Raw genomic sequence first — 16,110 nt, forward strand, 5'->3', positions numbered from 1 at the left:
TGAGGAATGGGGTTGGGGGCTGGTCTGGGGTGCAATGTTTGTTGTGTTGAGTGTGAATGTGTTTGTGTCTTGTGTTTTGTCTAGTATGTATTTTGTTATTATTTCAAAAAAGAGCATGTAATGTATTGATGGACCCCCTTGAAAACGAGATGATTCATCTCAAGGGGCTATCCTTAATAAAATTGAAATTGAAATTGAAATATACTAGTCTAGTATCTCTAGTATATTTTGTAGCTGAAGCTATCCTGACGTGGGTAGCAGCTAGCTGACTTAGCTCCTGTTGTATTCTCCTTCGGAGACGGACTCGATTTGTGCTTCGGTGCTGGGCCCACCGGAGCCAGACCTCCCAGGGACGACTGCATTTTGCCTCCGGTGCTGGGCCCACCGGAGCCAGACCTCCCAGGGACGACTGTGTTTTGCCTCCAGTGCTGAGCCCACCGGAGTGCCAACCGCCAACTACCCACTGCTGCTGTTGAGGTGTGCAGGCTGACTGCAGCAACATCCTCCACCGGAGTCGCATCCTCGGCTAGCTGGGACATACATACAGTCGGTTAAGACGTTCGGAAAGGTTACCGCCCCCCATGAGGGGGAAGCATGCTAACATCACACAATGGAAGTCAATGGGCGAACTCACTAGCATTTAGACTTTCATTTAGACATTCGTTTTACTTGTTTCTGAACACAATAATTTAAAGGAATTGTGTTTACTTAACTGCCCAGTGTATGCTAACAACCTAATTCACCCTCGATTGCCCAATGTTGACGACAAATTTCTCTGGAAGCTATATACGATGGTAGCATCATTAGGTTGCTAACTGGCTAACTTTATATTGTCTAACTGGCTATACTTTATAAGTGAAACATTCATTCATTCAACCTTTATTTATTCTCGGAGGGTCATAACATAACCAACTGGTACACATTGTTAAAACTATTCCCACAGACATTGTAGGGAATGTGCATTCATGTGAGAATAAATTAAGATGCAACTTATGAGTATGTGGTGTTACGGCAAAAGGCTTACCCAGTCAACACACCCATGTGGGGCCCATATGTATAAGTATAAGTATATATAGTCTTTTGATCCCGTGAGGGAAATTTGGTCTCTGTATTTATCCCAATCCGTGAATTAGTGAAACACACACAGCACACAGTGAACACACAGTAAGGTGAAGCACACACTAATACCAGCGCAGTGAGCTGCCTGCTTCAACAGCGGCGCTCGGGGAGCAGTGAGGGGTTAGGTGCCTTGCTCAAGGGCACTTCAGCCGTGGCCCACTGATCGGGGCTCGAACCGGCAACCCTCCGGTTACAAGTCCAGAGTGCTAACCAGTGGGCCACGGCTGCCCCAATGGGTATATGGGTTGGACATGGGCTGGTGAGTGGGCCCCATGTGGGCTGCCCAGCTGGGACCCAGTTAATTTTGTCCGGGGGTTCCATGGTGGACCCATGTGAGCTAGCCCAGATGGGCTGAAGGTGGGCTTCACATGGGCCCTAGCTAAAACCCACATGGGCAACCCAGGTTTCACCCATCTGGGGCCCACATGCTGGGCTGCCCAGCTGGGTCCCAGTTAATTTTGTCCGGGGGTTCCATGGTGGGCCCATGTGGGCAAGCCCAGATGGGCTGAAGGTGGGCTTCACATGGGTCCTAGCTAAAAATCCACATGGCCAACCCAGGTTTCTGGGCTGATTATGGGTTCCGGCTATTCTGGGTAAAATTCATTTTGGGGGCTTATTTTAGTCAGCTCATACAGTTCTTTAACCGTTAGGTGTTCATATGTTTGTTACACAGCCAATCCGGGTCTGTTGAACCCACCACATTATAAGGCTTTTTCAATACAGGCATAACAATGTATGTAAAAATACTTGACAGATGTTCACTTTAGCTCAGTTACCAATGATAGACTTCATTTATGGTTAATTGCTATTTAACTCATCACATTTATGATCATCATTTTGTGAGAAAACAAGTAAATTCAATTATAAAAAGGTAAATAGAAACAAGTTTTTTTTTTTTTTATCATTATTGGTGCTTATTTCTTAGAACTTAATCAGAACAGGTGAAAGTGCTTGAAATGTAAGTTTTGTAACTTTGTGTGGGGATAGCAGATATAGAAAGCCAATGAGTTTGAGTGAGAAGAAATAATAAATAGCATAATTTTCTTTTTAGCAAACATTGAAAGTGGGTCCCACAGACCCAAACACCTTACAAGTGTTAAAAAAGCTATAATAACAAAGAGACTAGTAATATAATTCAATACCTTTTTATTTATGTAAAATTAAGAAAACATGCCCTCCCGGTCCCTAGCACCAATGATTTGGCTGGTCATGCCTTTTTTCTTTAAACCTCCTGCAAGAAACAAATATAACGGTCACTTACTTCATACTGTATTGTCTAACACAACTCTCAGCCTGGACTGCAACTATGTTAAGAAAAGCGCTATAAAATGAAGATTATTATTCAACTACACACATACTCTTGAACACACAAGTTAGGCAGCTGAGAGACGTGCAAACACACTGCCCAGCCAGGACAACAAAAATGGACCTGTTTATAACATTAGGGTATTGTGACATCTTTCTAGTATCAGTACATAGGGCTGGGACACCCTATGTACTGATACTAGACTAAAAAAGAAAAATAATAAAAATAAATAAATAAAAACAGCCAGTTAAGCCTCTGATAAGCGCTCAGTGGCCATACAGACAGAACAAGCGGATGACATCAACAACTCAGCTAAACCAAAACACTCTGCACAGGCTGAAACAGAGATATGCCCAACCTCCCCTGCTGTGGGGCCCTCTGATAACCACCCGCTAGCCTCCACTGAAATGCAGACCTTGGAGAAACATAAACAACCAGCTCAACAATGCCAAGCCATGTCCACTGGACAAGATAAGATGGGTGCTGCTAAAATGACTCAAAGTCAATCACTGGCGTCAAACTCCCTGGAATCTCAGCAAACAAATGGATGTGATGAGCATGAGGAGATAGCACCTATCAAAGCTGCTGAGAGGATATCAGAAAGGAAGGGTCATGTTGTAACACCAGTACCAATACCCCTCCCCACCTCCGTCGTCTCCTTGTCACCACAAAGACACAACAACATGGAATACACTACTGGAATACATGCTGAAAGCGGAGCATCTGCAACAAACTTCCCAGAACCTCAGCAGGCAGTTGGAGACTCTGGATCAATTTTCAACCCCAACCTCCTTGATTTCCCATCACCACCCACACCCAATCACGTCCCCACCCAATCAAACTCCCCAGGCCACACAGACCCCCCTAATCTCCCATCCCCACCCCTTCATCCCACCACCCACTCAAACTCCACAGGATCCCCTGAATACCCATCACCATCCCCACCCAAGCACATTATGTTCCCTGCAAGAATGGAGAGACTGCTACCAGTAGCCATGCAGAGTTTTACTAGCCCAAGATCATTAGCACCAAAGAAGCGAAGGGCACCTCCACCCCCTCGCCCTCCCCCTCCCCGTTTAGAAGGATCTCTTAAGCAGCAGCAACCTCTTAGTTCATTTTCTCAGCCGGCATATAGCATGGAATGTGCAGTGGAAAATACAGATGGCAGCAGCAGGGGACAATTATATGATGACTGTATTGCATGATATTCTCAGGGTCCCTGCAATATAAATGGTACTGACAGTAGTTTTGAGAACATGCCGGGACCCAGTAAGCCCATGACATTCTCTATTCCTGTATTGACAAGAAATAGAACACAAATGCATCGAGCTTATAGGGTAAACCAGTCCAATCTCCTACCCGTACCACATCAACCTCAGATTTCCCCCATGGATCATATTTCCCCAACACTTAAACTAACAAAACTAGCACTCCTAAATATCAGATCTCTTTCAAACAAATCATTCTTAATTCATGATCTAATTTGCACACACAACCTTGATTTTTTACTTTTAACTGAGACATGGTTAGATCAAGCAAACAGTGCTGCTACTCTCATCGAATCAGCTCCCCCAAACTTCAGTTTTTTGAGTGCTACCAGAGCAAATAAAAGAGGTGGGGGGATAGCCACAATTTTCAAGACGTCTTTTCAGTGCAATCAGTCGTCATTCGGTGACTTTACTTCATTTGAATATCTGTGTGCATGCATTAAGTCTTCTCCTCAGATTTTATTACTGACAATTTACAGGCCTCCAAAACATTCAGCTAAAGTTTTTCTTGAAGAGCTAGGTGAACTGCTATCAGTTGTTTGCATAGAGTATGACTGTCTTATTATATCAGGGGATCTAAACTTGCATGTGGATAATCCTGAAAACAATTATGCCAAGGAATTCATTGCACTAATCGATACTTTCTCCCTAACACAGCATGTACAGGGGCCAACACACTCTCTCGGCCATACCCTCGACCTTGTTATCACAAAGGGTCTCGATGTCTCTACAGCTGTTAAAGACCTGGCCTTATCTGATCATTTTTGCGTGTTCTTTGATGTGTCTATGTCCCCACACACTCAAAACACAGCTATGATGGTAAAAAGGAGAATCATAAATGATCAGACAAGTGCTCTCTTTGAGCAAGCACTTTCACTAAAGTCAAGTCAACTGTCAGACTCTGAAGACTTATTTGATCACTTTAATGCAAAAATGGCAAACATTATGGATGACATTGCTCCATTACAATTCAAGAAAGTTAAGGACAAACAGAAAGCACCATGGAGGCAAAATCCAGCAGTTAAACTTCTAAAAAGAGAGTGTAGGAAGACTGAAAGAAAATGGCGTAAATACAAACTTCAGATCCACTATGAAATCCATAAAGAGATGCTCCGCACATATAACTCTGAAATATGCAAAGCAAGACAGTCTTTCTTTTCTAACATTATCAATAGAAGTTCAAATAACACTCGTATTCTATTTTCAACTGTTGATAAGTTAACAAATCCCCCCTCACAATTAGCGCCTGAACTTCTCTCAACTAATAAATGCAATGAGTTTTCATCTTTTTTTAAAGGTAAAATTGACAAAATCAGACTCAACATATCTGCTCAATTACAAATTCAACAACCTGAACTTCCAGCAACAAACAGAGGGAAACTAAACTTGATGTCAGAGTTCAGCTTGATAGACTACGAAACACTTGAAAAAACGGTACAGAATCTCAGCCCTTCCACATGTGTCTTAGACACTCTGCCTACCAATTTCTTCAAAACTGTTTTTCACCTCATAGCGGCGGATGTCCTTCAAATTGTAAATGTATCATTGCTGTCTGGCACTTTTCCTAAGTCACTGAAAACAGCTGTTGTAAAGCTGTTGTTTTCGGGCAAATCACAGCACTGAAACAGCTCTCATTAAAGTTTCCAATGACATACGCCTCAACACAGATTCAGGTAAAACATCAGTCCTAGTGCTACTGGACCTTAGTGCAGCATTTGACACTGTTGATCACAATATTTTACTACACAGACTAGAACACTGGGTTGGATTTACAGGCATAGTTATCAGCTGGCTAAAATCATATCTACAAGAAAGGAGCTTCTTTGTTGCCATCGGAAACTGTACCTCAACACCAACGTCCTTGACCTGTGGTGTTCCCCAGGGGTCGATCTTGGGGCCACTATTATTCAACCTCTATATGCTCCCACTTGGACAAATCATTCAAAATAATTTGATTTCATATCATAGCTATGCAGATGACACACAAATTTACTTAGCTCTATCACCAAACAACTATGGTCCTCTTGAATCTATGTGTCAGTGTATAGAACAAATCAACATCTGGATGTCTCAAAATTTTCTTCAGCTGAACAAAGAAAAAACTGAAGTAATTATATTTGGTAAAAATGAGGAAAGACTTAGGGTTGCCACTCTCCTTGACACAAAAGGGTTGAAGGCAAAGGATACTGTTAAAAACCTTGGTGTATTAATTGACAGTGATCTAAATTTCAACAGCCACATGAAAGCGATAACTAAATCAGCTTTTTACCACCTCAAAAATATTGTCAAACTCAGAGGGCTGATGTCAAAACATGACTTAGAAAAACTCATTCATGCATTTATCTCCAGCAGGGTTGATTACTGCAATGGACTGTTCACAGGCCTTCCTAAAAAGACTATTAAACAGCTTCAGGTGATACAAAATGCAGCAGCTAGGACTCTAACAAAAACTAAAAGAACTGACCACATTACTCCAATTCTTAAGTCCTTGCACTGGCTTCCAGTAAGTCACAGAATTGACTTTAAAGCACTATTGCTTGTTTATAAATCAGTAAATGGAGCAGGACCTAAATACTTGTCAGACATGCTTCAGCAGTACACACCTTCTCGTCCTCTCAGGTCCCAGGTGAAAAACCTGCTAGTAAAACCTACAGTTAGAACTAAACATGGTGAAGCAGCTTTTAGCTGCTATGCGGCTCAGCTGTGGAACCAACTTTCGGATGACATTAAAAAGGCCCCAACTGTAGCCAGTTTTAAATCTAGACTTAAGACCAAACTGTTCTCAGACGCTTTCTGCTAACTGTGCCGAGTTACAAATTCTGAATCTGCCTCGATAATTATTCTACTTTGTCTTTTATTACTTTTTTTTACTACTTTTGCCTTTGTTTTTGCTTACTAATTATTCTTTATTTTTAATTGATTTTACCTTGTGTTTTATGTTTTCCTTTTATTATGATCTTTACCTTTTAACTATTCTTTGACTATATTGCCCTTCTATGCTTTTATTTGTTATTATCGTTTGGTTTTGTTTATGTAAAGCACATTGAATGACCTCTGTGTATGAAATGTGCTATATAAATAAACTTGACTTGACTTGACTTGACTTAGACAGCCGCAGGAACTTCAAAGATCACTAGACCAAATACTTCAGACATGAAAGCAGTTTATCAACAAGGCTATCCCGGAATTGTGCAAATGTCATAGTTGAAAATGTATCAGAAGTTCAGAAATAATCACGTTATGCAGTCAGCTTAAGACCTCTGCAGAAGGCTACATGAACTCGAATCCCCCAAACGTTTCACATTTTTTCTTTTTCCTTTTTTTATTTTGCAGGCGTCACGTGACCGCGGTATTGCAGTAATGCGGTTACCTTCCCAGCCCTATTAGTATAACTTAAAACATTATCCACATGCACACCTATCATATATTACTTCATACAGTTGTAAGGCCTTGAACTCTCTCATCCCGTTTGGCCCACAAAGTTGTACTGCCTGGATAGGCCATGGTCTAGGAGGAAGGTCATCATCCTTCTTGTGGCCTCGTCAACAGTTGTCCCCCCTATGTCAGTCATAGCTGCAACCTGAGGGGGAACAAAGACAATACAAAGCAAAGTTATCTATATTGCTCACTGGAGTAAACCACCCAACATGAACATCAACAGAACTTCCAGAAGCATGGGTGTGAGGACACTGAGGAAGTTTCAGATCAAGTTCACTGCCCAATAAAATTGAGTTGCACCACCCTAGACTTAACATACAGACCAGTTTGGACATGAAGATTTGCCAGTTTTCCTTCCATGACTTCCACATCCCTAACGGTCTTTAGGGGGAAACCCTCTGGGGTAGAAGAGACGGTGGCGCCAATGTTGCCATGCTTTCAGCCCTACATTAAATTAAGCAAAGTTGCTCATTTATTGCAAAAGCAATATATCTTCAATTAATTTATCGTACTTCAAACCGTGTGTGTGCTATGATAATAGCCTTTATACATGCAAAGAACTGACCATGAAAATCTAAAATAATTCTTACAATTTATTTCTATAACACTAAATGAAGATCAGATCACATTTTGTGACCAATTTATGCAGAAAACCAAATAATTCCAAGGGGTTCACAAACTTTCACATTTTGGCTGTATGCATTCTCTCTACAATTAAAGGCCTATTCACACCAAGAACGATAACGATAACTATAAACAAATATCGTTCTCATTAATATGAATGACGACGTTCACACATAAACTATAATGATAACGACATGAAGAATATATCATTGGGGATCACTTTCAGAGCGATTTTGAGAACAATAAAAACCTAATAGCCAATCAGAAGAACCCATCGAATTTTAGGCGTCACATTCATTAACAAAAGGAGAGACTTTGGCTATCGTTGTTCAGTGTGAACGCTTTTATCATTAACGTTATGGTTATAGTTATCGTTCTTGGTGTGAATGTAATTGAAGTATGCAGCTCTCCATTTTGAAAACCATCCGCCAAAAACACCTCATAACTGTGATGAGGTGAATTGCTCTCCACTGTATTTAAATATCTAGAACTATTTATTCTGACGTCGTGAAAACGTTGTCAGCAATAAACAAGCCATTAAGTAGCCTAGTGATACCTAGGTTACCGTTACGGTCCAATACAATCACTAACGTTACCGAACGCAGAATAACACCAGGACAAGGATGAGGGCAGCATCACAGCAGCAAAGGTCATAGAAAGGCATTTGTAAAAAAAAGAGACACATTTACTGAACGCTTGCCATAACGTTAATGGTTGTGGTTTGATATTACATCTGACAGGATGCTATCTTGAAATCAAATCTAATTCTTTGAATCACATGGACGAAATTACATGTTTAAATCGTTCATTTTTTGGGGCTGGCATGGGTCGACATAATCGATTAACTTTATTAACGTTAGAACTAGGCTAGATTCTACCTGCGTCGGAATAAAAAAACATTGCCGCCTAAAATGTTTCGGCCAGCAGCTAACCAGCTAACATTGGCTAGTAAATAAAACAAAATAGGGTTTCCAATATCTTCCAAAACATTTTAGTTGTTGAATCAGCAAAAAACTTCTAAACAGCCTGTAAACTTCTAAACAGCCTAAACAACCAACGTTACTCCTGTCAAAGACTTCAAATTCCTTTCAGAAGTCAAAGACTAGCTCTAACGTTAACGTTAGCTAGTGCTTTCTACAAGTCAGCCATTCAAAATAATCTTTAATATCGAATAAGCACTTTCAACATCAATATCGGAAACGAGGGTCATTGTGCTCAACGGTTAAAATGGTTACAATTAAGTTAGAGTAGGATGACATGACGTTAACGTTAGCCTAGCTCAGGGATGCAAACAGCGCGCCTTTTGGCGGATGCCGCCTTTTTCACGGCTGTCTGGGGGACTTGTGTGAATCGTGCAGATCCGACGAGTTTTTCTTTGGGGGGGGGGGTTGAAGTGTCTGATTATAATTTCATCAAAGTTAATTCTGTATTAAAATGACTACATAAACACATAGCCTACCGTTACAGTCCATGAAACATTTATTCACCATAAATTAATAAAGTTGAGTGGTTCTGCAATGTAGACAATGTTTCCGTTTTTTTTGCAGTACCATGTCCCTTACATGACATGGCCCATTGTCCTTGTAACATGCATTCAGCAAACCTAGATATGAATGTGATTTCAGCCCGACTTTCAACATTTCTTTCAAGAAGACATGTAAACCACCAAGACCCGTAACGAGGGATCTAGAATGTTATAACAATAATGGGGTGTTTTCAGATTATTTAGTTTGTTGTAGAATTGTTGTATATAATAATATAGCACTCGTGATCGTGGGATTGGTCATGGATATTCCCACGGCTGTTGTTGCCTGCGCCACTCGACCTCCGGCCTTGTGGCTACGGCCGAACAACACCCGTGGGAATATCCATGACCAACCCCACTCTCACTCGTGCTATATTGCTTAAGTAGCACACTAGCGCTACATTTTACATGACTAGCAAAAATACAGTTGGATTTTTTTTTTACCTTGTTTGTTGCGTCAGTCAGTTTAGTTCAGTTCCGGACAGACTAGCAGTATTTTGTCCTGTAATATTTTAGTAGCAGCCTAACGTTATATCCAACTCTACCCCCTTTCCAACGTGTAACATACTTGTTTAGGCTAGCAGCTTGTTGACGTCTAGTAGCCTAATGAGCCGCTGGTCTAGGCTTTTTCGTAAATGCAACCCGAAGTGACAAGTGACGAACTGACTTATTTTCAATGACACCTACCACATAAGGGCGAGAAACTGATGTGTGGGCTTATCCCAACAGACAGACCGCACTACTGTTGATACATTTTAACTGTACATTATTGTGCAGAATAACGTTATTTTGGGGCGCTTTGAGAAAGGGGCCAAAGTGAAGTGAACTATTTTGCACTCTGTTATGATATTGTCAGGTCTAGGGTAACACTATGGCTAATATATGCAACTTTTCATTTACAGAATGAGAGAATTTGATGAGAGTGAGGCACTAACAGTTAACAAAGTGGATGAGGGTTGTAAAACAAATTGGAACTGGTCTTGGTTACAGGTTGAAACGGAGATTGAGGTCAAGACAGCCAAACACAAATTCAAAATGTCAGACTTTTTCAAAAAAATTGAAAAAAGGGACATGCCAAATGTACTTTCTGCATGAAAGAGATTAATTATGCTAACAAGGGAGTGCATGCTCTGTTGAATCATTGCCAGAGTGCTATACACACAGAGAGAGTGGCTACCATCATATCTACCCAGTGTGGCCCAGCTCCTCTGTCAAGACAAGCCAGCTACCAGCCAAAGTCAGGCCCCAGCAGACAGAATAAGGGAAGGAACTGGGACAGTGTATTTTCATATAAAGAACATTTTTGTGTGAATAGGGTGAGCCCTGGATGGCAGAGGTGCAGTGGCGATTCTAGACATTTTTAACTGGCACTGGTGAGGCACTGATTAATTCAAGGGTGGCATGAGGCAAAACAACCAGATAAACAGAAACAGGCTCAAGATGTGAAATTAGCACAAATACATTAGGGAAACCAGACACAAACACCATACTCATAAATTGAAAGAAAAAAAAAACACAAATACCTTACTCTCACATAAAATGTCTTTGTATTTGAATAAAATAATACAAACATATTAAAGTTAATTATCTAAGTTGTCTGTCCCTGGGCTATGCTGTGCTAAAACAAATTCCATCATGGGGACATTAAAATATAATCCATTTTATTATATTCTATTAAATGAAGATATACAAATATTCTCATCCAATACATTTCCCCCCCACAATAACTTATATCTATGTGCATCTATTTTTGTAGCTGTTAAAATAATTTGACCTGCTTTTTTGTCTATTTGTTTATTTTCTTTAAAGTTCTCAAGAAACTTGAGGGTGGTATGAAGGAGTGTATTGTGTATGTGAGCAATTTCATCTTCCTAAATCTCAATATTATGATCACAACAAGTGTGGGCAAATTATTAATTACATTTTCACGTGGGGTAACTTGTTGCTGGTAGCTGGTCCCTGGGAGGTTGGTTGAGTAGCTGGGGTGGGCCCCTGTTTGCTCAGATTGTCCAGTTCATTATGCCCCTGCTCATTCCCATCTTTGTCATCTACTTAGCTATCCAAGTGGTGTTGTGTATCATTAAGCGTGCCACCACTACCATTCCAAGATTGGCCCCTGTTAGAGTACCTCCTGCCCAGCCTCGGGATGAACCGAGGATGTGGGTTTGATTCCTTTCCTTTTTAATTTTTTTTATGTGTGAGACAATCCTCCGGAACGAAATCAGTTATTATGTTTTTCTTTTAAGACACCGGCACTTCCTCCTTTTCAAAGTGCTAGAGAAGTAATCTTGTCTTGGTTTGTCCTCTGTTCTTTAGACCACATCAGACTCCTTTTATTTGTTTTGTATGATCTATAAAAATCTGTGTTTTTTAATTGATCAAGAGGGGGGACTGTAGAAATCTGGGGTATTTCTGTATGTATTCTGATGTGTTCATCTGTGTTACTTTTGTGTGTAGTAGAGACGTGGAGAGGTACATGCCATTGTTTCACTCCCTAGTTCTAATCCTTAGGCGCCTGTGTGGCTGCACATAGGATTTACCATCAACAGGTCAGACTGCCATGTTCATGGCCGTAGTGATAGCATGGGCAGAATGAGATATCACCTTGTTATTCTGTTTTCAGGGCTAGTACTTTTCCTATTATTTTTGAGCTATGGCTGGTACCTTCCACGTTGGCATGATTTACGTTGATATGATTTTAGTATAACAGGCTTTGTCTCAGGTTTGGACTTCGAGACGGATCGAGGAAGCGACTCGGGGAGCATCTTATGCCAAGACGCTCAGCAGCAGCCCGCTTCTACTAACTACCACACCTGTTAGACTCTGTGCAGTTTTACTGTTTGAGACTTAGCCTGTGCTCGGTTAGTGAGTGTTGTACCATCTACAATAAATTCTTTTAATCACCGATCCTGATCCAGCCGTCAAGCTTTATTGACCATCTTCAGTACAGACATCAGAACTAAAACACAACGCAAAACGATCGTGAATCCAACAAGGGCAACCACATAACCGGTTCCATGTCTTCCGATTGGATGATTAATGATCAGTAAAGTTCTCAAGAAACTTGAAGTTGGTATGAAGGAGTGTATTGTGTATGTGAGCAAACATTGTTAACGTTGCACATGGGGCAACTTGTTGCAGGGCAACCACATAACCGGTTCCATGTGTTTGAATTGGATGACTAAAGTTCTCAAGAAACTTGAGGTTGGGATGAGTGTGTGAGCAACCTACATGTTACTTATCTGCCTGAATCTCAATATTCTGATCACAACAACTGTGGGCAAATTACAAGTCAGCACCAGTGCTGCATTCATTGTTTTTCACTTTTATAATCACATCACCAAAAGTAGGTTATTGGTTTTACCAAAAGTATTTGGCAGTATTTTTAAACTACAAACCTATAAAGTATTTTGATACAAAATACGATGCCATTTTTTTCCAACTAAATAAAATACAAATTTGTATTTTAAATACATCAGACATGCCTATCCCTGGCTGTTGGCTGCAGTAACTCAAGCTAGGTAGTACTTATTGTTTTGTGTTTATGTTAGTTTTGATCCAATTTGACAGCTTTGCTATGTTGCCCACCCAAAATTTCTACCAGCCCACCCAAATATAGTAGCCTAGCCTAGGTTAGAACCAGCCCTGCCCTGCATGGAGACTTACGATAATAATGGAGAAAATGTTAACAAAACTTTAGGTTTTTGTTAACGGAATCTCCCTCCCTCATTCATCTATTTGCGCAACAGCCCACATTCTGCGTTCAATCCAGAGAGACAAGTGAAATAAATGTTTTTTTTTCTTTCTTTTAAGCGGACATCGCTATAGGCACGATATTTAGGCTACCTCTGTTAGGCCTACAAAAAGTTGCAAATTAAGGAGTATTTCCTGATCGGGGAAACCTTTCGGTCCGCGGTTCTATAATATCATTCAATTGTGCACAAATTAACAGACAGAAGTGGGGCGTAATTTAAATGCATGGCTCCGTAGACCAGCAATCTACTTGTCGAGGAGGCTCATAATTTGAGAAACGCTGCAGATCATAAACAGAGAAAGCTCTGGGAACAGAACGCAGGCATATGATTTTGTTGTCACGCGCTACTATGGAAAATTAACTTTATAAAGACTGGCTCGGCCAATAAAAAAAAAAGGAAAAAGTATGCCAGATGGCCAGTCCAGCCCTGCGTTTAGGAATTATTTAATTATTATAAGCAAAAGTGGAACGTGCACTATGTTTCATTTATCCCTCCTGATCGGGACGAATAAAACAGGTATTGGGGACGAAATAAGCATACAGTTTAGCCTAAGCTATGTAAACTTCCAATAATTTCAATATTTTACAACAAATGCTTGACTGGTTGAATGTTCATACATGTCATCAGAATATCGCTACCTGTAGCCTAGATGCGACGAGTGTTTAGTGAGTAGGCCTAAGCTTGATGAACCATAAATGAAAAGTTTTCTTAACATTACATTAGGACATTATTACCATTAAACACTTTTACAAAAGTATAGGCCTAGCCTACAGTTAACACTTAATGACCTCTCAAATGTCGGCGACTTAAGTGTGTGATTAGATAAATAGGCACTGGCAGATGCAATAGGTAAATAGATATCTTTGCGTGTTAGCACAAGCAGTATACTGCCTGTAGGCCAATAAAGGCAAGCGTGTTTGCCACTTACATTTCTGACGTCTGATACTTCAAACTGCTGCAAGTGCATCAAGAAAGGTCCTGCCTTGGACCATGTTAATGGCCAATTGTAGACTAAGATTTGGGGGTGGCCAATCGAATCTCAAGGGTGGCCTGTGCCACCCTTCTGACTCCGCCCCTGCAGAGGTGGTGGCAAAATGTAATTATATGATATTTCCTGTGGGGGCGTGGGCTTCGATAATCTCACTCCTTTTTGACCATATCTCTGTTTGCATCCCTGCTAGCTAAATAGCGATTTTCGCCTTGTTAGCTGTAGAACTAACGTTATGCCAACTGTCACTCCCTCCAACTTGCCAAGTGTTTGGTTCACTTATGCCATGATAGTTTTCTACAGAATGTAGATTCTAGTGCTAGCATTTTTCAGTTATTAGGCCTAGAATCTATACAAGGACTGTAGTTGTTCTTACCTTTTGCGAGACGAAAGCAGCCTCTTCCAGTGCGTCCAAGTAGGTAATCGTGGAGATTTGAGAAGAATAAAACTAGTCACAGCCTAACCTTTTTTTCTGTCACGTTTCAACTTTTCCAACGGCTCTTGGGGAGGAGTTTCTTTGCGCAGGCGCTTACCACGAGAACTTTGGGTGCAAAATCAAAAACGATTCATTTTTTAACTAAGTAAACTAAGTTTAACTAAGTAAAACAAAGCTAAACAGATTGTAAAGCCACATTAAAATGGTTTAAGGCTCATTACGGAATACTAACACATTACCCTAATAGATTTTTAAATATATATTGTTAATTTTATATAACTGCAGTAACCAGCATGTCATATCAACATACTTTATCGTTGTTTTTTTATATATATATATATATTTTATTGTGGCCCAGTTGGGACCCATGTCGTGCCCATGTTTAGTTTTACAAGGATACAAGGATACAAGGAAGTTTATTGTCACATGCATATAGTTACTGGAAGTAAGAAATGCAGTGAAATTATGTCTGGTGTCAGCCTATTTGTGCATTAATGGGGGGGGGGGGGGTAAAGAGTGCAGTAGAAGAGGGGTTTAGTAGATTAAGTGGCAAGGGCTGCATAAAAAAGGTGGGGGAGGATTGGGATTGGGTGGGGGGCACCAACAAGGAGCACCCAAGAGCAACAGGGGCAAGGAAAAACTCCCTTACCAAGGAAGAAACCTTGGGCAGATCCACGGCTCAAGGGGCTAACCCAACTGCCAGGGGTCTTGGTGTGTGTGTTGGGGGGATGACAGGGGAGATGGGATAGTGTGCTGTGTATGTGGGGAGAGGGCAGTGTGCAATATGTGTGTTGGGGAAGCTTCCTCATGAGACAATGTGCTGTGTATTGGGGGGTGGGGGGGGACTTACTATTGCAGCAGAGTACTGTATGTATGATGTATGTGAGTGATGACAGTGAAGATGTGTGTGTGGGCGGGAGGGGAGTGGAGCAGTGACTGTGTGTGTGTGTGTAGTGTGTGTGTGGGCAGTGTGCTGTAAGTATGTTGGGGATGTGTGTTGGAGAAGCTTCCTGATGAAATAATGTGCTGTGTATGTGGGGGGGGGGGGGGGGGGGGCAGGGACTTACTATTGCAAGCAGAGTACTGTATGTATGATGTATGTGAGTGATGACAGTGAAGATGTGTGTGTGGGCGGGAGGGGAGTGGAGCAGTGACTGTGTGTGTGTGTGTGTGTAGTGTGTAGGTGGGGGCAGTGTGCTTTAAGTATGTAGAGGAGGCTTACTGTAGCAAGCAGTGTGTTGTATGTATGTGAAGTGATGACAGTGATGATGTAAGTGTGTGTGTTGGGGGGGGGGGGGCAGAAAGGCTAGGCAATCAAAGACATGGGTAGATGGAGGAGAAATCAAAAATAATAAATAAAAAGTTCTATGGAGATGTGCAAAAGTTGGAGAAAGTCAGATATGTGTGTGTGTGTGTGTGTGTTTTGACGTGTGATGAAATAAGAAAATAAACAAAAGGTCTGTAGCATAGGGAGAGGGATGTAAAAGTGCTAAAAGTCTTGAAGTCTTGAAAAAAGTCTGGAATAGATATCTTGTAGAGCAGGGAGTTGAGTTCTTATAGTACGTTCAGCTGAGCGCACTACTCTCTGCAGAGTACTACAATCTCTAACTGTGGAGTTCCCATACCAGGTGATGATGCTACCAGTTAGAAC

The 16,110-nt window shown here is 41.1% G+C and overlaps 1 long non-coding RNA gene across 2 annotated transcripts; it reads right to left on the reverse strand.

Moving 5' to 3' along the window:
- Positions 1–1,976: 1,976 nt before the first annotated feature.
- Positions 1,977–7,921, reverse strand: LOC121689516. 2 transcript variants are annotated; one of them, XR_006024795.1, is made up of 3 exons: positions 7,455–7,921; positions 7,132–7,273; positions 1,977–2,350 (listed from the first exon to the last, which is right to left on the reverse strand). It is a non-coding gene; the product is annotated as an uncharacterized LOC121689516 (long non-coding RNA). The 2 variants fall into 2 exon arrangements; XR_006024796.1 differs by having other exon boundaries at positions 2,297–2,350; positions 7,111–7,273.
- Between the last annotated feature and the right edge of the window lie 8,189 nt (positions 7,922–16,110).

This window comes from Alosa sapidissima, chromosome 18 (genome assembly GCF_018492685.1).
Source record: "Alosa sapidissima isolate fAloSap1 chromosome 18, fAloSap1.pri, whole genome shotgun sequence".
NCBI classification, from domain to species: Eukaryota; Metazoa; Chordata; class Actinopteri; order Clupeiformes; family Clupeidae; genus Alosa; species Alosa sapidissima.